This window comes from Sarcophilus harrisii, chromosome 1 (assembly GCF_902635505.1).
Source record: "Sarcophilus harrisii chromosome 1, mSarHar1.11, whole genome shotgun sequence".
Taxonomy (NCBI): Eukaryota; Metazoa; Chordata; class Mammalia; order Dasyuromorphia; family Dasyuridae; genus Sarcophilus; species Sarcophilus harrisii.
This window is the reverse complement of record NC_045426.1, coordinates 709644343-709667760: the sequence shown is the minus strand read 5'-3', so window position 1 is coordinate 709667760 and position 23418 is coordinate 709644343. Positions and strand designations below refer to the sequence as shown.

Here is a 23418-nt window from a genome sequence, read left to right as displayed (position 1 = left end):
TTCCATGTTCGTTACAGCATTTTTCCTCTTACTTTCCCCTTCCCCTCCCCTGATTATTAAGTACGGGATTTGTGCAAGGGACTGAACAAGAAGGGATGAAAACAACCCTGTCCTCAGGGTGTTTATCTCTGAGCAGGATGGGGGGGATGGAACTGATATGCAGGGAAGTAAATAAAAGGTAGTTTTTTTCAGAGGTGTTGTGCTATTTCGAACTCCTCAGCTAGGTGGTAGTGTAGAGCTGGTGACTTAATGTCTTGAAGGTCTAAATTCAGATACTCAGAGGCTAGTTGTGTGACCAGCTGCCTTAGTTTCCTCATCTGTTAAATGGGATAATGACACTTGCCTCCCAGGAGTTTTATAAGGATCAGATAAGACGACAGGTACTCTGAAATCTTTAAACACAAGATAAATGCTAATTATTATCTTATTTATTTAAAAAACATTTTAGGTTATATAATGCATATTAATATTTTACATATATGAGTCATGTTGGAAGAGAAAAATCAGAGCAAAAGGGAGCAACCACGAGGAAAAAAAAAAAGGTAAAAAACAGTCCGCCTTGATCCATATCCAATCAACATAGTGCTCTCTCTGGATGTGGATTCCATCCAAAGTTTATTGTACTTGTTTTAGATCACTGAATTGCTGAGAAGAGCCAAGTGCATCACAGTTAATCATCACATAATCTTGTTACTGTGTACTATGTTTTCCTGGTTCTACTTGCTTCATTCAGCATTAGTTCATATAAATCTTTCTAAGCTTTACTAGAACCAGCCTGTCAATCACTTTTTATAGAACAATAATGTTTCATTGCTTTTATATCCCATAACTTGCTAGTAATAAAATATTAGTAATAATTAAATGGATGGGACAAGTCAGCCAGTGTGATTGGAACTTAGAGCATGTGAAGGGAAAAAAGGTACATTAAGATGAGAAAGGTTGGCGAAATCCAGGTTGTGGAAGTCTTTAAAACCAAACCATCCAGGCTACGCCAGCTTGCATTTTGTTACAGAGTAAATTGGTAGAGCCCAGAGATTTTGGAGCAGAAGCGACGCAGTCAGAGCTATACTTTAGGAAGATTATTTTAGCACTTAGCCTGGGATAGACAAGGAAGGTGAGAGACCAGAAACAAGTTAAAGCATCAAGCATTTATTTTTCTCTTATTAAAAATTTATTTAAAAAAATTTTTCAGTTACAGAACTTTTTTCTCTTCCTGACATTGAGAAGTCAAGAAAAATAAATTCCATTACAAATGTGTATAGTTGTATAAAACAATTCTTACCTTAGACATGACAGAAGGAAGGAAGGCCTCTGAGTCCCTCAGCTCCCTACCTGGAGGAGGGTGACATGTTTCATTACGATCAGGTTCTTCTTAGTCTTTCAGCGTTGTTGGTCTTCACGTCACCGTTGTTACCATATAAATGTTCCCTGCATCGTTTCTTATAGCATGGTAACACTCCATCTGGTTCGGCACTTCCTCAGTTTCCAAGTCTACACTACCACAGAAAGCTGCTATTAATGTGGATCTTTTTCTTTATTCTTCTTTTTCACTTTGGATACAGAAGCAGCAAAAGCTATGCACATCAATAAGCATTTATTAAGCATTTCTTCAGTGGCAGCCAAGCAGGAGACAAATTAAGAAGTTTCTTGGAATAGTCTAGGCAAGAAATAATGAAAATCTGAGTCAGGGTCAGACTAGGGTTATGCCGGTTATAGAATTTACAGGATTTTGAAATTCCAGGAGGTAAAGAGTTAAGAGGAGGGACCTTAAGGTTTTGTCTCTTGAGAATGGGAAGGAAATTGATGCCCTGAATAGAAATAGGGAATTTTGGATAGAAAGGGAGCACTTAGGAGGAAAGATGAGTTCCCTTCTAGACAAGTTGCTGAAAAGAGTGACGACATTCATTTTGAGATGTCCAGTGGGCAGATAGACCCTGGGGGTTTAGGGTTCCTGATGGATATAAATCTGGATAAAAATGAAAATTGAACTTATATGAACAGATGAGATCTGCAAGTAAATGAGAAGAGAGCCCAGGATAGAGTCTTTGAGGACACCCACACGAGAAGCAAGAGCTGTAGCAGAGGAGATTGAAGGCTTGGGAATGAAAAACATGAGGAAGCAGTATCATGAAAGCTGAGGGCGTAGCAGGGGCATGGAGCATGATGGGTGGGAATTTGAGTCAGAAACTGTTAGGGACTTGAGTAGGAGGACTGAAAAGGGACAGATTAGGGAGAGGAAAGACCTGGATTCAAGTCTTAGCACTGAGCATCTTTACTGTGATCCAGGGCAAGTCAGTCCTGGGAATTCCCAAAGGTTAGAACAGTTGTCAGTCTACTTTTGGTGGAGGAGTGTTTCTTTACTAGCTATTTTTGATTCCAGTGAAATCACAAATCTGAGCAAAGCAAGCAAGCAGAGCTACTGGACGCAGCCTCACGGGGACCATTGTTAACTTTACTGTCCGTGGATAGATCTGGTTCCTGAGTATGGGACTCAGGGCAGTGAGAGGAGGTGATTCTTTGAAGGAGGTGGGCAGCAAAAGTGAGAAGAGTTGCAAAGTAAGTTGAGGGGAGGGTAGGCTAAAATAAAGGGGCTCTGGTTTTCATGATGGGGAAGAATTTGAGCATTATTGTTTTAGGTCCCCGATGTGGTAGTTGAGAGAGATAATGGTTGAAGTTGGAGACAGACTGCTCAGAGGTGGGGATAAAAGGGCAAAGTAGGAGGTGTCAACCCTGGGAGACAGTCCCTCAAATTCTATCTTTTTACTTCTGTGTCTGGATCTTTGATGTTATAAATGTGGGTGCTCCCCCTCTTGATAGTAGTCTAGGCTCACTTCATCTCCCTGAGATGCCTGGTACCTTATTGTTACAGCTTTTAATATTTTATGGACACACTTGGGCTGGCCAAGGTAATGAATTATTACTGATTTTATTCAGGGCTGCTTACCAATTGTTCAAGTATTTTCCAAAGTAGTGTGTGGTCAATTGATGTTTCATAGCATTGGTTCATTTATTTATTGATTTTTGCGGGGAGGAAAGTGGGGAAACCTCTGTTAGGTAAGTGTTGTATGATCTTAGCAGGTATGATGACAAGAATCCTAAGCTTGGGCTCAGAACACCTCATTTCAAATTCAAATGGAGCCATTTAACCCAGAGCAGATCATTTAGTGATTTTCCTTCCTCTGGACTGCATAGTTTTCCCCTTTTTCCCCTTAGCTCATCACTTGAAACCTCATCCACTTTGATGCTTTACCCTTCCTCCCCATCTTGAGTAGAAGCCTCTCCCCTCTAATTGGAGGGCAGGGCTAAAAGCTCCTCCCACAGACTTCCTTTTTAGAGAACAGTCTTTTCATTTCCCGTGGTTCTCTGTTTGGTTTGTTCTTCAGGAACTTTTTGCTTTCTGATAGATACCCTCTGGTGCCTATCCCTCTCCCCTCCCCCCCAAGTTGTGTGTTGTCTTCACCCGTTTGGTTGTGAGCTCCTTGAGGTCGAGAGCTGTCTTTTTGATGGTTGAATCTCGGTGGCTGCTTGTTGACTGCTCCTCCCTGAACCATTCAGGTTCTTCACTGAACAGCTCTATCTGGAGTTCCCTGTTATGAAGCCAAACAGAGAGCGCTTTCTTGTGTAGGATTTGTGCTTGACTGCAGTCATTTGGGTCAGAATTATGGATGTCCCTGGAACTTTTGTGCCCGAGAGAGCTTCCTGACCCCATGGATAAAAAGGAATGAACATGTTCTCCTTAGGCCTGGTGACTTGTAGGCTGTTTTGCATTTCACATCACACTTCCTACGTATTTTAGAGTCCCCAAGTTCTTAAGTTAGAGAGAGTTTCCCATTGAAATGCCACCTGTAAAAGGGTATATTTCTGACACTGGTGCCGTGGGGTAGAGTGCTTCCTGGGGCTTGGGTGATATGATTTATGGACCCAATGATGTAGTTTAGAAGAGCAATCCAGGCACCAGATGATGTGCTCAGGGTCCATTGGTGTGTTTGGGGTTCAGCAACCAAATGTTGGGGTTCAGGCAGGTGAAGAATTCACAATCTACACTCCTTTTTGACAAAAGGTAGATTTATTTAGGAGAAGAGGTTACAGACAAAATGAAAAGGTACAGTAGACACCAGGAGTGGGAAATATGAAATAGAGTGGGTAGAGCAGATGGCTAGCAAGGAAAAGGCTTCTAACAATTAATGATGGAAAAGATAAGTTTCCTTGTGGAATTCACAGGAGAAAGGGAACACCCAGTGAGGTTGGAGCACACCTTTGGTTGGTGGGCTAAATCCAGAGAGGAGTTTATCACCCTAAAAAAGTTAGGAGAAAGACACTGAAGGCCATGGGGCGGGGGGGGGGGTCAAAGGAGAAACCACAGGGAGGGAGAGGTGGGAGCAGAGTGCAGTGGTGGGGTTTAACCTCGAGAGGGCATCAGCAAGGATAGCATGAACCATGAACATTTTTATTGACCTCCACAGAGGGTGGGGGCCCTATCAGGTCCCTTCCTTGCCTGCCCCAGGGAGCAATATGTCATTCTCTGCCAATTCCATCCACTTACTGAGGACCTCATCTCTGGGAGGTGTATAGACAGCATCTGAAGCAGAGGGCTTCCTGACCTCTGGGCCAGCTCTCTGCTCCCTTAAACTGGCAGTCACTGCTTGTCACTAAGCACAGTCTGACTAATTGTGCTGCCTTTATTGTAACTGGACGTTTCTTTGTTGTTTTGCATGTATTTATATACATTCATTTTGAAATGAAATACAAAAAGATGGGGGAAAAACTATTTTCATACATGCAGTATAACACAAAAAAAAGGATTTGCTATGAAATAATGAATCTCCATTTCACAGTTTGCTTTTTTTGAAAAAACTATGTACCAAATACTATACATTTCTAAAACTAGCCCACTTTTCTGTGCTTCCTTCTGAGTTTTCTTTTGTTCTCTGCTATGTAGTTTTTATTTTGCTCCCTCCCCACTCTGTACTGTTAGATGTACAGACCTATGTCTGTAAACCACACTATACAAACTTCTTTTTTATAAGTTCTTTCTCTGGAGGTGAGTAACATCTTTCATAGGTCCTTAATAGTTGATTTGAGTGTTCATAATAATCATTCACAGTTGTTCTTAAAACAGCTTTGTTGTTATTGTATACAGTGTTCTTTTGGTTCTATTCGCTTCTTTTTGCATAGTTCATCTTAGTCTTTTAAGGTCTTTCTGAAATCATCCTTGTCGTTTCTTCTAGCATAGTAGTATTCCATTTCTATCATATACCACAGCTTGTTCAGTTTTTTGCTACCACAAAGAAAGCTGCTATATATATTTTAGAGCATACAGGTTCTTTCCATTTTCCCCTGAGCACCTTGGGAAACTAATCTAATAAGGGTATGCATAGTTTTATAACTCTTTAAAATTCTTATAACAGATTGTTCTCCAAAATGGTTGGATTCATTCACAGTTTCACCGACAGTGGAAGAGTATCTCAGTTTTTCTACATTGCCTTCAACATTTGTCATATCTTCCTTCTATCATTTTAACTTATCTGATTTATGTAAGATGATATCTTATACATACATTTTGAAATGTTTTATTTGGTGCCTTTTATCTTTACACCCCAATCATTTCTAATTATAGCATTCCTTTATATTGTGCCTTTGCAAGTATAAATGAAAAATAATCAGGCAGACTCCAAGTGGCCCAGTGCCCACATGGTACCCACCCTAGGCAGCAGCCCCACAGTTCTGGCATGCATTTAGTCATGTCTCCTTGCCAGCCCTTTTGGTATTATAATTACTCTGTGATGTCCTCCTGAGTGTGTTCTGTTGATTTACCTTCTCTTAGGCATTGCTGATATTCTTATTGTGCGCATTTATTCCATATGAGTTTTCCCATGTTTCAATGAATTTCTGATTGATATTTCAGTGATAGTCTCTCAGAGTCATATACCGCCATTTTGGTCGGCCACTTCTCAGGGCATGGGTGTGTACCCATTTTGTTTCTTTTTTAAGATCATGAAAAGTGCTCTTGTAAATATTTCAAGATGTGTCTAGCCTCCCCCGGCCTTTAATCTCCTGTATCACCAGGAGTGAAGACCCCTGGATCAAAAGTGATGAATAATTTAGTAACTTTATTCTCAGAATTCCAAATTATTTCCCAGAATGGTTGTACAGTGAAACTATTAGTTATTTTCTCAGCCCTTCAAACATTGTTTTGATCTTGTCATCTTTTGTCAGTTTGATTGGTGGAAGAGGTGAAATCTTAGAGATATTTTAATTTGTTCTTCTCTTACTGTTAGTGATTTGGAACATTCTGTTTTTGGATTGTTTTTAGCTTGCATTAATGCTTTTAATAGCTTCTTTTGAAACTGCCTGTTCATATCCCTGACCATTATATCTGTTTGGGGAAGGCTCTTATATACTTGAATTGTTTTTTTAAGTCTTGGACATGAGACCTTTATCAGAAATATTTACTGCATATATTTTCCTCAATTACTTCCTTTCTGATTTTAGTTGCATTGATTTTGTCCATGCCAAAGCTCTTTATGTAGTTGGGGTTATTTGTTTTGTCTTTTGTGTTCGTTTGTGCTTTACTTTTAAGGAATGATATGCCAATTCAGAATTTATGGAAATCCAGAAATCTAAATTAAAATTTTGATTTTGCCATTTAGTTGCTGTATGACTTGTGGCAAGTTGTAATTTCTAAACCTCAGATTTCCTCAGCTGCAAAAAATGAGGGTAATATTTACACTAACTACTTCATGGAGTCGTTTGAAGAAATTGTTTTTATCATCTTTGCCACTTTGTTTAGTAAACATATGCAAATTTAATTTCTCTTATTAGAGACTTGAACTAGTTTTCATAAGGTTGTTAATAGTTTGTAGTGCTTTTAATAACTGTTGATATGATTTGACCATTTACCAGTTGGAATAATCCTTAATTTGTGTCAGTTCCTTCTATATCTTGAATGTCAAACTTTTGTCAGGTGTTCATACAAAAAAAATTCCCTCTTAAAAATTTTTCTTGTAATTCTAGTTGTGTTGACTTTTTTCCTTCAAAACTTCACTTTTACAATATATAAATTATTTTATCCTATGTAAATTCCTCTTTTCTCTTCCTTGGAAGGGCCATTTTTTATCTACTCTAAAAAATTTTAATGGTGTGATCTTTTATATCTAAGTATCCTTTGGGAGCTTACTTAAGTATATGGTGCGTAATGCCAGTGTAAGTCACTGAAAAGAGTTCTCCTTCCCACCCCACCTCCTATCAGTAATTTTTTTATTCTTAGTTAATTGTGCTGTTTATGTTTTGAAAAAAAAAAAAAAAAAAAAAAGGAAGACTTGAGGACAGATCCTTTTCCAGCTATGTAACAAGGTTACTGCTTTTTTACTCTGTGGTTTTGTGCCCTGCTACCGTGTTATTTCATTGAGACAATTGTAGCAATAGAATTAATGTCTGAAAATTCTGCAGCCTCCCCCAGGAGCAAATCCATAGTAAGACCAAAGAGATCCATCTCACTGCCTATGTTGGGGAAAAAAAGGAATTGAAAAGGTTACAGGTTGTGTAATAGCCCGTGCATCTAAAAATTGGTCTTGAACCAGATCCTGCCAGTAGATGATGAACTGGGTTAGCAATGGAGGAGGAAGGGGAGATGGCTCTTGATTGTATCTGGGAAATTTTGTAGTGCTTTGAGTCATCCCAAATTAGCTCTACTACAAAGACCCAATTTCTTTCATGTAAACCCCTTACATATTCCCCTTTCCTACTTAATGAGCTGTCCCTGGTAATGAAGTTTTTTTTTTCCTTTTTTGGGGGTGGTCATTAGGATTAAGTGACTTACCCAGGATTCCATAGCTAGTGTCTGAGGCAAAATTTGAACTCAGATCCTCCTGACTCTACTGTGTCACCTAGCTGCCCTAAATTTTTTTTTTTTTAAAGCTTGGTAAAAACTAGTCCATACCTTAGCCATGTAAGAAATTCTCATCACTAGTGTTGCTTCTTACATCTGAAAAAACAAGACTCAGTAAACTTTATCAGCAATAAAATTCTGTAAAGTCCCTCTTCACAATCTGACTGAAGCCTATCTTTCCCTCATAATAATTACTGACTCCCTTTCCCACTCTCTCTGGTCCAGCCAAGCTCTCCTTTCTCTCACTGGAGAGAATCTGTTTCCTGTTTTGGAATCTTGGTGCTGTCTGTCTGGCATGCCTGGAGGGCCTAACAAAAGGAAATAATCTTGTTTTGTTTTGTATGTGTTTTGAATGTATGCATATATGTATACATATAGTGACACATGTCTCCTCTTATAGAACGTAAGCCTTTTGACAGCCAGGACTAATTAGTTTTTGTCCTTATATCCTCACAGCTTAGCATAGTGCCTGACACTTAGTAGGTTCTTAATAAATTTTAATTTTTCTTTTGTCTTTTTTTTCCACTTATGCTGACTTTTTTCATTTTTAAGTTTTTAATACTAGTTTTTAATTTTTTCAATACATGCAAAAATAGTTTTCAACATTCATCCCTGCAAAACTGTGTTTTTTTTCTCCTTCCCTTAGACAGCAAGTAAACCAAGGTATGTTAAACATGTGCAGTTCTTCTATATATGTTAACATATTTATCATGCTGCACAAGAAAAATCAGATCAAAAAAGGAAAAAATTGAGAAAGAAAACAAAAACCAAGTAGACAACAAAAAAGGTGAAAATACTATGTTGTGATCCACATTCTGTTCCCATAATCCTCTTGATGAGGTTTAGATTTAGGGAACCCAAATGAAATTAGGGTTTCTGGTGGCCATGGAGTTAAATGATAAGGTCTAGTGGCAAGTTCGGGGTTCAGGGAGCCAAATGGAGAGGTTTGGCTCCCCTGTAACCCCTTGGGATTCGGCGCAAGGGTAGGGAGTTTTGGCGACTTCCTTCTGGTGGCACAGAGGTTCTCTGTGAAGGAACTTACAAACCTGAAAACCCAGATTGATAAAAAGAGGTTTATTATGGGGATTGGAAGTAAGGTTAAAGTCTGGTTAGGGAAATAGGTGAGGGTAGAGAGAGGATGGCACTGGAAAGAATATTCCAGTGGATAGAGGCTCCTTGGGATGCCAAGTATGGTATAGCTGGCATGTTTGGAACCTCTGCAAAGAGAGGGTTTTAGTTGGGGTCTTTTATAATAGGGGACTTTGGCTACAAGCTGAAGGGGGCTCGTGGGTGGAGTCCCAGGTTGGCTCCTAGCTGGATTTCAGCTAGGAGCTGGAATTTGAATTGAATTCAATGAGTTTCAGGACTGAGCTGACCCCACCTAGATAACAAAGGTGAAACTGTCCTTTGGGGCAGGGTCCCTCACTGAGGCAGAGTTGAAGGAGATTTTCTTCTTTAAGGATTTTCAGAGTTTCGGGGTCCCCTCTTCACTCTCTCTAGGTACCGATGGCTCTCTCCATCCCAGGTCTATTGGAATCATTCTGAATCACCTCATTGTTGAAAAGAGCCACGTCCATCACAGTTGATCACCACATAATCTTGTTGCTTCTTTGTATACTGTTCTCTTGGTTCTACTCACCACTCAGCATCAGTTCATACAACACTCTCCAGGCTTCTCTGAAATCATCCTGCTGATTGTTTCTTACATAATAATAATATTCCATCACATTCATATACCATAACTTATTCAGTCATTCCCCAAACTGACGGACATCTCCTCATTTTCCAGTTCCTTGCTGTCACAAAAAGAGCTGCTACAAACATTTTTGCACATGGGGGTCCTTTTCCCATTTTTTTAATAATGATTTCTTTGGGAGACAGACCCAAGAGTAGCACTGCTGGATCAAAGAATATGCACAGTTTGATAGCCCTTTGGGCATAGTTCCAAATTGTTGTCCAAGAAGGGTTGGATCAGTTCACAACTCCACCAATTATGTATTAGTATTCAGTTTTCCCACATCGCTTCCAACATTTATCATGATCTTTTCCTGTCATCTTAGCCATTGATTAGTTTTTCAAAAGAGATAAGGAGAGGCAGCCAAAAACCTCCCCAGTGTGTTGGGTAGATCCTTCTGGAAGATTAGCATCAACCTTGTAATCAGGAGACCTGGCTTCAGGTTCTATTTCTGTCATATGTCAATTTTTATTTACTCTCACAGAGCCTCAGTTTCCACAATTGCAAAATGCCATGTAAATACTTGCATTGAACTGTTGCCATATACATGGGGACTGAATTTTAGAGGATCTGCTTTACTTGAAAGGCAGTATGAACCCTCGTAGATAAGAATTCTTTAGATTTTAAGTAGTTTAAACTTTAAAAAAGAAACACAAACGCTGCAGGTATTTTCTTTTTGGGAGAAAGCCATTCTGGATAAATGTTTGCCCAGAGAGATCCTGATGTGATGAGTTTTTTGAGAAAGGCTCCTCTTTTGGAACAATCCTCCTGCCCAGCCCTAAAGGGAACTTTTAAACAAACTGTGGACAGAACAAATGAAATCTTGTAGCCCCAGAAACCAGTAAGACTCCTGGAAAACTGCTGCTGTTTGCAGCCTTGGATGGGACCAGGGATTTTCCCAGAGGCGACCTACAGAGACATCCAGGATGACCGACCTCGGGGGCTCAGGGGTCCAGGCAACTTTCCAACATATAGAAGAGCCAAGTTGTCAGACTCCAAGTGGGCCAGGATGAGCATCCAGCCTTCTCTCATTTAGCTCATCCCAAACCTATTGTACATGTCAGCCATGTGCAAATTTTGTAAAAGTGCTAACACTTGAGGTAGGAAGACCAATGAGAAGGCATAGGTGCTCAGGAGAAAGGCAAGCCTAGTGTGAGGCTTGTTGAAAGTGGCTAGGACATCTGTAGTAGCCAGGGAGTGAGCCCTGCCTCCTTAAAGGCGTCCTAGAAATTAGAGGCTGTATCCCCTGCTTGGGCTGCCTGGAGCAGGGCCCTTTGAAGGTTCTGCTGACTCCAAGATTCTCAGAGTCAGCACTAAAGTGGAAAGAGTATGAAATTTAGGGTCATCTTTGGGCAAGGCACAATTTCCTTATTATCAATTAAATAAGGGAATCAGACTTCTAAATACTGTGCCCTAAAGGAAATGGATTTTTATGTCTGCCTCTGGATTGATTGTTTTTCTTGTAGGTCTGGGGCACTTCATAGATCCCACTTCCCAATTCTACAGAGTTATTCACTGTAGATCAACACGGCTTTGTTATTACGGGCCTCAGGCCCGGACCTGGAAATGGTTTTGTTACCTAGACTCTGGCTCTGTAGTAGTAGTTACTCTAATAATGGGAGTCATCTGATGACAAATGGAGGTCTTGGCAAGGACCAGTCTTTGCCCAATGGACTTCTTTGCTTCCTGCCATTTCTTTGTCTTTGTTGTCCTTGTCTAGGGAATGAAAAGGAATTCTGCTGCTTCACAGCATTCTCTCTCTGAATCTATTTTCTTTTGCTGAGGCAGTCGGGATTAAGTGATTTGTCAGGATCACACAGCTAGGAAGTGTTAAGTATCTGAGGCCGGTCCTCTGTCTACTGTGCCATTCATTTGCCCCTTCACAGATTCTCTGTCCTCAGTTTCCTCAGCTGTAAGAGAGGTGTTTGCATGAGCTGCTCTCTGAAGTCTCTTTCAGCTCTTCAGCCTGTCATCTTGAAACCCACTTGTTTCTTAAGAGGATCTTAGCATTTTTGCTGATTTTTCTTTCCTGATTCTCAGCCTTAGCTTTTAGTTTTGAGGGTCCTCGAGGCAAATCTGTTGTCATTTGATGAGCCTTCACGCTGCTTCTGTGTTCAACATCTTGTGTCTTTGTGAATGGAAATTATGCCACAAGCTAAGGCCAGTGTGGATGAATTCAAGCAGAAGGCGGCTGAGCCCAACAAGTACAGCTATTGCTCCTGAACTTACATTTGGCTTTGTTAGTTGTTGGAAAAATGCTTGTCTCTGATGGCAGTTCACCTGCAATTGATAGAGTCAAGTGGGGCAGCATCCTTCTGATCCAGCCAGGCCTCCAATTGGAGGCCAACTCCACCAGAGCTTCTCCTGAGGGCTCGTGATACCAGCCCAAGCATTTGGTCCCTTTGCATTTGAGGAGACTAATTAGCTAGAATTCAAACGGGCCTTGCACAGTTCAGTCAAAAAGCATTTCTTAAGACAGACATCGCCCTAACAAAGAAAGAGACAGTTCCCATGCCCAAGGAGCGCATTTAGGGTTAGGGTTAGAGAGAGTGTGTACCAGTCCATCCCAAGGAGGGAGATGAGGAGAATCAGGAACAATGATAATAGTAATAGCTGGCATTTTTATAATAATTGAATGTTTACAAAGAACTTATCTTATCTCATTTTGTAATTAAGAATGATTTTATGTAGCACACAGCGATTCTTCACCTGGGCTCTGTGAACTTTAAGAAATAAAGATTATGATTGTTTCCACAGAATTGGGGAAGTGGAGCCAAGATGGCAGAGTAAAGGCAGGGACTCACCTGAAGCCCTCACCTCTCCAAATAACTTTAAATATATATATATATAAACTTTAAAAATAAATAACAAACTTTAGAGTGTCAGAACCCAGAAGAAAACGGAGTGAAACAATTTTTCACTTAGAAGGTCAACAGGAAAGATTTGTCATAACAGAGTGGGAGTACAGCACAGTTGGGCACAGGCTGTGCCAGCACAGCCCCGTGCTCAGCAAACCAGGTGCAGGCCTTAGGGCCTTTGAATCAGTGGCAGCACTGGAGGATTCCAGATGTCTGAGCCCATAGACACCAAAAACAACTTGGAAGTCGGCAGGAAATGATTTTTTTCTTAAGGCCTTGGGAAACCAGCAGATCAACAGAGGGCCCCAGAATTATCTCTGAAAACATCAGCAAAAAACCCCTGGAAACAGAAGCCTACTTAAAAAAAAAAAAGTTAAAAGCCCAATAAAAGGCTGGGAAAATGAGCAAATAATAGGAAAAAAGATTCTGACCATAGAAAGTTACTGTGGTGACAAGGAAAATCAAAACACATACCGAGAAGAAAACAAAGTCAAAAGCTCCTATATCCAAAGTCTCCAAGAAAAATAAGAATTTGTCTTAGATGATGGAAGACCTCAAAAGGGATTTTGAAAAATATGAAAGGTAGGGGAAGTTTTGGGAAAAGAACTGAGAATGATTCAAAAGGAAGTACAAAAGTCATTGACGAAAAGAATGCCTTAAAAAGCAAAATTGGCCAAATGGAAAAGGAGAAACCAAAGCTCACTAAGGAAAATAATGCCTTAAAAATTAGATTGAGCAAATGGAAGCTAATGACTTTATGAGAAATCAGCAGAATTGGTTCCCTTTAAAAACACTGCATATTTTATTTACTTAAAAACATGATTCTGAGCAGAGTTCCATAGACTGAAAAAGAGGCCTAGGACACAAAATAACAACAGCAATAATCATTGCTGCCATTTATATAGCTCTGTGTTAAAGCACATTTCACATTATCTCATTGGATCTTTACGATGGTCCCCAGAAGACATTATTCCCAATTGGCATCAGGAAACTGAACATGAGAGGTTAAGTGACTTGCCTGGAGTCCACAACTAAATATGAAGTCAGGTTCGAATTTAGGACTACCAGAGTCCAGGCCTGCATCTCTCTCCTATGTCCCCATCACTTGGCTTTGTCCTGATGTTTTGTTTTGAAAAAAATTTTTTTTTAACTCCTGTAACTCTTTCTCTCAAATGACCTGTGGAAGGTCCTTGAGGGCAAGGACTGTTTTGTTTCGAATCTCCCTTGCCCAGCACAGGCTCTGCAGCAGAGATACTTCATAAATTTTGTTCCGATTAGTTAAGCTCTTCATCCATAGTAAATGCCATCTCCAGTGCTGAAATCCTGCCTGCTCTCAGGGAAGGACCGTGCCCACAGAGCATATACCCCAACAGGATCAGAGCCCTTCGAGGACAAGTCGGCCTGGCTCAGGCTGGAGAGCTTGTCCCCAGGAGGGTGCTGTTGGCTCCAAAGCCTTGGGAAGATTTGCTCTGAAGCCCGTCAGGATTCTTTGAGGTTGGAAACATCTGGTATATTTGAAATAATGACATTGGCTTGGATCAGCCCAGTGTCATGCCCTATTAAATCTTTTTGGACCTTGATTCTGTCATTCTGGGTGTCCCCTTTGCTTCCAGCTGTATGCAGCATGGCAGGGGATACCCTGTAAGAAGAGGCCTGGTGCTAGGTGATGGCCGAGTCTGTCCATGGCTTGGAGCTTTCGTTTCCTCATCTGAAAGGTGAAAGTGAGCCCAGTGTGGTAAAGGCCTCCCGTGGCCATGAAGAACTCAGAAGTACATGGTACATTGCAGGGCTTGCAGTATTTGGAACCCGACCCATTGTCATACTTTACTGTCACCATGACTTGCTTTGGGGATGAAACTGTTGGGGAGAAGAGAGCAAGGAGAGACTCCAGATCTCTCCCCACCAAGATGGAGGTGTCACTTACGGGGGATATCAGACTGTCCTTGTTCCCCTCAGAATCCTAGGGAGGTTAACTGTCTAGCTAAATTGCCCCCAACTAAGTCATATCTCCTCATTCTCTTCTTCAGTTAAAGAATTTATTAAATATGTAATAAACTGTAAACGTGTAGACAAACTCTGGATGTCATTCAGGTAGCACTCATTAAGCAGCTTTTATGCCTTGGGGGTAGATGTTCATGGTATAACCAGTTTGGGGTGTCCAGAAAGCTGTTGGTGGCCTGGGGAGAGAGAGAGACAGAGACAGAGACTGGGGCCGGATGCTCAGAGATGGAGCTGAACTCACCAAGTGTGAGGGTAAAGAAGGAAAGATGGTGGCCCAGAGCTTTTGGGTCATTCTGTGCTCTAAGAACAGCTAAGGACGCTGAGGCAGGAGGAGAACCGAAAGAGAGCGGCGGGATGCCAACCCAAGGGAAAGAAGAGGGAAGAAAGAGTAATGGCAGCAGAGAGTCGGGAGAGATGAGGACTAAGGAAGGATCCTCAGTTTAATGGCTAAAGGGAGTTTCCTGGGGCCTGTTAGCAGGGAGCTTTGCAGATGTTCAGGTGTCCTCTGAAGGTCAGCTGGTGTTGCTCTTTGGCCAGGCCGGAGCCTCTCCCCGACTTTAGCCATCAGAAAGACATCCCTGTCCGCCTTTATCTGTCCAAGGTAGCCACAAGCTTCTCAGAGAGGGCATGTTAAGGGAGAGGGGCCATTTGCATTCCTCTTGGAGGCTGTTTGTCCACTTCTTACTGTGCTAATGAGGTCACCTGGGGTAGGGTGGAGGCTTTCCCCCCAGTTGCAGTTGCTCTTCTTCCTTTCAGGTGAGTGGAGAGCTGATTGGAGCCCATTCACAAAGAAAAAAGAGCAGTTGTTAACTTGACTCTCTCCCCCGGGATTGGGCATCACAAAACCTCTTCTAACTGAATAAAGGTTTGCCTCCTCTGACTCCTTTTCCTGGTTCTCCCAGAAGCCTCCTCTGAGGCTTTCACATCCTAGCCTCTATCCCTGCTGGCCTGAAGGGAGGACCTTGACTAGAGAGGGAAAGAAAGTGAAAAGTCACCGAATGTCAGGATTGCAAAGAGCTTTTGAAGATCATTTGAAGCTATCTTGTCATGGTCCTAGGATCTAGAACACAGGGGCCAAGTTCAGTTATCCCACTGTAGAGAAAAGGAAACTGAGGCCCCAGGCAGGAAGGAGCTTTCCTGAGGTTTGTGCCTGAACTGGATCCAGACAGACCTTGTGGCACTGAGATCAGGACTACATCTCCTCCCATGTGTGCAGTGGGAGGGAAGTGAAGGGGGTACGCCTTACAGGGGGTAGAACAGAGAGCAGAAGCCAGGCTTCCCAACGGCCCATGTGATCCCTTTACTTGGAATCATAGCCCCGTTTGGCTGGAGAGAAGCGCGTTGGGATGTGGTGATACCTGTGTCCAGAGAGCACTGATGACATGGTGACTGCTGCTCTTCCTATTCAGGGGAGCTTGACCTGGCTGTGTCAGTGGAGAGAAGGGGGTGACGGGGATAGATGTTACATGACTTGGCAGCTGATTGGGTGTGCAAGGCGGGGAGAATTAGGAAGTGAGGACAGCACCACCTTTTTTGAAAGATGGTAGCGCTGTAGATAGAAAGGGAGGAGTTGGGAAGAAAAGAGACCTTGTGGGGAAGAAAAATGATTTCTGTTTGGGCCATGTTGAGTTTGAGATGCCTCAGAATGCATCCGGTTTGAAATGATTAATGTAGTTAGTAGTGTGGGCCCAGAGTGCAAGAGACTGCATCTGGACATGGGGATTCGGGGGTCACCTTTCCAGGCCTATGGGAGCCAATGAAGTCACCAAGTGGGAGAATTTCTAGAGGAAAGGGAACTGGGCCTGAGGGAGAGCACTCGTGACAGGCCAGCCCAGGAGAAGCCAAGGAGAAAACCCAGAGAAAGCCAGGGGGAGAGTGGGACCAGCAGTGTTACGTGGTGTTAAATGGCACTAAAAGGAGGATGAAGGTTAGGTCAGGGGCAACCAGATGGCGGCCCAAGTACAGTGGGCAGGAGCAAACGTAAAGCACGGAGGTGCTGACTGCAGATGGCCTGCTCCAGGAGTTTGGGTGAGAAGGGAGGGAGCCACAGAGGATCGTAGCTCCTGGTGAAGGCAGGACCTTGTGGGAAAGGTCGGAGATTAGCCAGCACAGCTCCAGGATTGGACCGGAACATGCAAAGTGGAGCTTCTGTCAGGCCATGAGGTCATGACCTGGAATTCAAGCCGTCCCCCAGATTAGTCTTGTCTAGACCTTTGGGGTCTCTTGTGCTGACAGTGGAGCCACGTAGGAGATGCTTGCCAGATGTTTGCTGGATGCAGCAAACATTAAATGCCTAATATGTCCAAGCAGCAGCCATTTGTTAAGTTATTGTGCCAGGCCTCGGGCCAAGGATCTGATGAGCCAGCCTTCCTTGGATTCATTCAGAGGAAATGAGGGCGTTTTGGGGAAGAAGCCAGCGGGCAGAGAACAGGCTCAAAGAGTTAGAAGGCAGCCTGGGAGTCCCAGATGCCCGGGGCTGCCCAGTGCCCAGAGAAAATACCAGAATGTAAGGAAGATGTGTTTGAGGACCACCGTGAGTCTTCATCCTTGCTACATAGACAGGAAATGGCTTGGTAGAGGAAATCACACCTGGGACCAGGCTGGGCAGCCATCCTACTGTTGGCAGAGAAGGCCCTTGGACCAAGCTCCTCTCTATGTCCTAATAAAACATGTCCTGAAGCTCAGCTTAGAGGTGACTGTTTTCCAAGTAAAATTATAAAGACGAGAGCACAACCAGGACCCTGAGTAAATATGGGAGACCAGAACCCCTCCTCTTCAACAGCCCTCTTATAATACTAACTCTGCCCCTTTCTTCTCCTCTCTCTCCTCCCCCCTTCCTTCTCTCTCTTTCCCTCCTCTCTCCTAAAACTGAGGAAGAAGAAAGGTCTATTTATAACCCAGAACATGAGAGGCTCTGGTTTGGCTTAGAGTTGCCATGCTTGAATGGCGTTAAGAAGTTCACCATCACTTTATCCCATGGGCCTAAAATTCATGGGCTAAAATTCTCTCGCCCGATGGCCAAGGATGAGACACTAACCATTGCTCCCTGCTCGCCCCTTCTCCTCTTCCCCTGGCCCCCATCCAGTTTCTACTTTTCCTTCAATCCCTGTTTCCTAGGCCTTCTCCATGAAGCCTACTGGGATCCTACCCATTGAACAGATTTTCTCCAGTGCCCCAATTCTTTGACTTTCTCTTATTATTACACTTGCCCATTCTTGACTCTTCTATTTAGTTGGTATCCACTTCTTCCCAGGTGCCCTTTTTTAGTTTCATAAAGTCCTTATTAGAGCCCTGCAAGTCCTTGATTAGAGCCCTGCCCTGTGGCTCCAGACAAATCCCCACCCTCTCTGAAACTCTTTCTTTATCAGAAGCTACAGAAATGTGAGCTATGATGTTGGACTTTCTCACTAAAAGTCCCAGACAACCATGTGTCCATTCTCAAAGTTGTTTTTGAACCAGTGTGAGTCAGTGGGAAGAGCTCTGGAAGCAAAAGACTTGTGTTCAGATATTGCACCTGTGGGACCTTGGGCCAGGCATTTGACCTCTGGGCCTCAGTTTCCTCATCTGTAAAATGAGGAGAGTGTGACTTCATGGCCTCTGAGGGGCCTTCTCTCTGTAGGTACCCTGTACTATGTGGAGGTTTCTCCATAGGCATTGGCCAATGAGTGAATGAAGAATTCATTTTCTGCTTCACTTTGTTCCTTCCAAAAGAAATCTTCGAGAGCAATTCATCCCGGTCTCATCAGAGGGACCAAGAAGTCTAAAGTGCCTCAGCCCAAGATTGATGTTACCCCTTCTGCTTTCCATCTCCAAGGAGTGAGCTACAGCCTGAAGCAAGTGAGAGACTAGCCGAAGCTGGTGCAAAACTGCCATCCCTGGGACGTTAAAGAGTGTGACTGGCTGCGAGCAGTCTCCCGGGGCCATCCCAGCCCGGGCGTGTTAGAGACAGCCAATGGGAGTCAGTGCTCCATGTGAAGATTCATAAGGGGCTTGGGTCCCCATTATCTATCATCATAACTGCCCTTGAGAGAGCACTAGCTGTTCAGGCGGGGGGACCCTGAGGAAGAGTTCCTGGGGTGGGCTGTAATAGAGCTGTTTTGTAGACTTGGACCTTCCAGGCCCTGTCAGGATCCAGGCCTCTTTCCTTGGAGGAGTGCTTCTTAAATCTCCCCAGGAGTAGCTGTCATGGGTCTGTTTCTCCGACCACGCTCACGTGTTTCGAGCTGCATCTCACTCATTTGTAGGGGGAGAGAAAAGGGCTTAACATTTCCGACCGCCAAAGCCATCCTCTGCTATCACTTCTGATTTCTTGGTCCCTCAGTTATGAGCTTTACAGTGTCCCTCAATGCTCCTGCTGCTGAGCTTCTCAAGGCCTCCAGGCTCTCAGCCAGAGCCGAGTAATTGGTGCTGCATCCCTTCCCAGGGAAGGGGCTCAAGCCAAAGGCCACAACTCACCCTGCTGTGTTGCTAGATGGGGATGGGAGGCAGGAGAATGATCAGAAGTGGGAGGGGCATGTTTAAATCGAGGGAAAAGGGAGCTGGAGACATGATGCCATCTCATGTCTCCCAGGTCAAGCAGGAGTAAAGAGGGAATCGGGATTTTTTGCTACCATGAGAGGTCTTTCAATATCCTGGTGTGCCTTAGCCCTGAGAAACTTTGTCTTTAAATACTCCCAGCCTTTGGAACCTTTCTCCCTATACCTCCCTCATTTCGCACCACTTTCCTCCTTTGTATTTAATTCCCTGGACAGTCTCCTGTTTCCCTGTGACCTCTTAGAAACAGAACAATGTAGACTCATCTGAATAGGCAAGAGAAAGTCTATAAGAATTACCGCTCCTTTCTCTGGCTGCACTGTTATTTGGAAACCTTGTTATGGTGATTGCCTTAAATAACTGCAGCACAAGTCAGGTGTGCGCCCAAGTCATGTTAGGCTCTTGGCGCCTCTGAAGCCACTCCTTCCTACCTGGAACATGAGTCTTATCACATGCACTGTCACAGCAAACACTCATGGACCGTTTCCTCCACAAACACTGGCAGAATGAGTCAACCTGTATTCACATATTCCTGGCGTAAAAATGACCCTGGAGAAATTGTTGCCTTGAAAAACACAGATTTTTGCATCAATTTTTTTTTTTTTTCTGAAAAGGGGTCTTATTTCCAAGAGATTTACGGAACTAGAGTAACTTTATAAAAATGGACCGTTCCCTAATTGATAAATGGTTAGAGGATATGAACAGGCAGTTTCCCCTGGGAGAAGCAGCTCAAGCTTTCTCTAGCTATGTGAGGGGGGAAAAGGTGCCACGATTTGCTAATAAGGAGAGAAATTCTAATTAGAGCAGCTTGAGGTTCCGCCTCACACCCTCCAGGCAGACAAAGACAGTAGCAAATTCCAGGGGGACTTGAGAGAAAGAAAGACACATTGATGCCCTGCTAGTGGAGCTGTGAATTGGTCCTTCCGTTCTGGAGCATGAATTGGAACGATTTCTAGAGAATCGCTAAATCCTGCCAACTCCCTAGCACTCACCATGTCTGCTCCCCAAAGAATGAAAGTCGTGTATGGATAAAACGCATTTATAGCAGCTCTCTTTGCAGTTGCCAGGGACTCAGAACTAAGGAAGTATTCATCTGCTGGGGGACGGCTGAATAAATGATCACCTGTACATCTAATGGAATACTGTTTTTTGCTATAAGAAATGGAGGCACAGCTAGGTGGCACAGATAGAACACCAGTCCTGGAGTCAGGAGGACCTGTGTTCAAATGTGACTCAGACACTTAACACTTCCTAGCCATGTGACCCTGGGCAAGTCACTTAACCCCAATTGTATCAGCAAAAAAAAGAAAAAAAAAAGGAAATAGAGAATTGGTTTCAGAGAAGCCTGGGAAAGACCTGTATGAACTGATGCAAAGTGAAGTGAGCAGAACCAGAACCATATTGTAAAAATAACTGATTCTGGAATACTTTACTCCAATTAGTGCCATGATCAATCTGGGTTGCCGAGGCTAGATGAGAAATGCTGCTCCTCTCCCTCCCCCCGACTGAGGGCGATAGGACTAATCACGATTGGAATGAGATGCCCATTCGAGAATGTGGCTAACATGGGAATTTTTTTGTTTGACCATACTTGGATGTTATAAGCTTTTGTATTGTTTCTTTTACAATAGAGGTATCAAGGTGAGAGGGGAAAAAATAAGTGCTTCATAATTTGAAGGAGGGCAGGGGGAGAGGGGAGGAAAACATTTTAAAAGAAAAGTGACCCTAAAGCATCAGGAGTTAAAGAAACCTGGACCCAGAGAGAGCTGGGTTTGGGTGGGGTTGCTGGGTGTTAGATTATGGAAGAGTTGACTTATGGACCTTGGACATTACCAAACCCTTAAGTTAAGAAAACCCTGTCCAGGTGCAGAAAGAAGCATGTGAGAAGGTGATCTTTTGGGGTGCTGTGAGGGGCAGTGTGCAGTGGTGGTCCCGATGCTGGATTTTGGATCAGGAAAACAAGGGCTGTGACTTGGGCCCCGTCACCCATCATTTCTGTGATTCAGTTTCCTCACTTGGAAAATGATGGGAACCCCCGTAGTATCTGTCTGCTATGGTTGGTGTGAGGCTCAAGTGAGAGAGTATGTGTGAAGCACCGTGCTGACGGGATCAGCCCCCTTGTCTTTATTGTCGTTGGGAGTTCTTGTGGTGTGCAGCCAGAAAAGACGGCGCAGAGTTAAGCACCATTAATGGAAGGCTACCATCTAGAAGTGATGGACCTCCTTCTGTCAGTCTGGGTGGGACTGCAGGTTGTGAGGCCTGGGCCCCACGTTTAGGAAGGATGTCTGTGTGGTAGATTTCCAGAGAGCGGGGAAGAAGAGGAAGATAAAGGAGGCTAAGGAATCAGGCCTTGTGTGAGGATCAAGGGGGCTTGTGGATAGCTACTCTAGGGATGAGGAAACTGGAACTGGGGCTAAGGTGGGGTGCAGACCACCAGTAGCTCCCTAAAGTGGAAGAAGCTGCAAGGGGGACATCCACAGCCCCAGGAGGTCTTCCAGCAGAGGGGGGATGGCCCCTTGCACACAGCGCTGAGAGCAGCTCTGGAAGTCCTAGGTCCCTTCCAGTGGGGTACTGGGGAATCACATTATTTTGTGACTCCCTCCATTCAGTTCGTTGTCTCGCAACCTTATTTTTTATTGCTGGCTTTTTTAAAGACAGCATAGTCATTTCCAGATATTCTCAGCCCTAGAACTCTGTCCTCTCTGCTCATCCTAATCTGTTTTCTGGGCCCCCAATTGGTCATCGAAGGCACTGAGTTTGGTTTTTATTGTTCTTTTTGATGATATTGTCATGGTCATTGTGCCTTATTTTTTAAGTGTCTGTTAGTACGTAGGGCACTGGGGAGCAGTGGAGAGCCCATTTGTGCTGGGTCTCATGCATCCAGATCTGGGGTGTGTGACCTGTCAGGGACGCCTTTTGCTCTTGAGCGGTTGTGAATGTGGGGAAACCAGCAAAGCCCTTTTGTTCTTCCCCAGACCCGCTGCCTAGCCAGCCCTCCCCTTGTTCTGCACATACATTCATGGCCACAACTTCTTCCTTTCAGGTCTTGGTCAGTAAAAGTTACTCTCTTGTCTACTTCAAGTAGCTTTTGTTCTATTGAATCAAAATTATTTTTTTCCCCAGTAGGGGAGAAGGAAATAAGCATTTATATAGTACTACCTGTATGCCTTAGGGCTTTTGAAAATAACTCATTTGATTTCTAGTCACCAAACAGGTACCAGGGAACATATTTATTTACCTTTTACTTAGCTGATGACACGTTCGTGTCATCAGCTATCGAGTAGACATTGGAACTGAGCCTGAGATTATTCAGTATTACAGAACTCACTTTGTTGGAGAATATTGTCTGCAAAGAGCCTTTGGGTTTCTTTCTCCCCCTTTATCAGCGATGTCCTCAATCTTTGCCAGCATTTTTCTCATGAAGATTTTCTGGAGTTGGAAAAGGAGAACTCTGGGTTGTCCGTTGGCTTTTTCCGTAGAAACAACATCCTTGCCTTATTGTGGGCATTTGGGGGCTTCCTCTCTTTCAGATATCTTGAGAATTGGTCCCTTGCCATGCCCATATCAGACGGCTTCCAATCTCTGCCTCCTTGGGCCTTATCCAGCTCTTTCTGCTTTTTGGGGGGGCTCATTTTTCCTTTAGATTTTTGTGATGGCGGCTGCAGCGTGCCACGTGGGGCTTCCTTCCTTGGTCCTTTGCCATCATTCTCACTGGCCTCTTTCCCTTTTGTCCTTGAATTCTTACAGTATATGCCTTCAGAGACATGTTTATTTTGTTCACGTAATCTGCCATTCCACAAATGGCTGCAGATAGTCAGCAATTGAATTACAGGTGTGATGTTTACCAAGGAAAAATTAAATGATAGTAAGTTGGCCCAGTACCTGTTCTCCTACATAAAATAGGATTGTGCCATTTAAGACCTTGACTCCAGATACAGCAGGGATTTCTGAACCGTTTTTGCCCATTGGCCTGGACCTCTCCTCTGTGATAAAGCTCAGGAATCCTCTTCAGAATCATATTTTTAAATGCAAAAAATAAAATACACTAGAAAAGGAACCAATTCCGAATATTAAGAATCAAGTTCACTGAGCCCAGGCTTACACCCCCCCGGTGTAATCCTGCTTCTGTGCTTAGACTTGGAGCATAAGTATTGCTCATGCGGCTCTGTTGATGGTACAGCCGGACGTTCTCAAAGCTAGACATGGAGAAAAGCGTTTGGAAAAAAGTTTGTTTAGTGGGGTACAAAGAGCTTGCTCTTGGAATCCAAAGGCCTCCATTGAAATCCTGGTTCCCATGCTTGGGAAAGACACTTTGCCTCTGAGCATGGGTTTTCCCATCTGTTAAATGGGAGCCATTTAAGAGGTCGTTGTGGAGGAAATGTTCCCCCACCTTAAAATCCCTC

The 23418-nt window shown here is 43.5% G+C and overlaps 1 protein-coding gene across 1 annotated transcript in view; it reads left to right on the top strand.

The window, feature by feature from the left end:
* The window catches only part of LOC100920800 (protein HIRA), a 69304-nt gene that overhangs the window by 8506 nt on the left and 37380 nt on the right, over positions 1-23418 (top strand). The window lies entirely within an intron of this gene.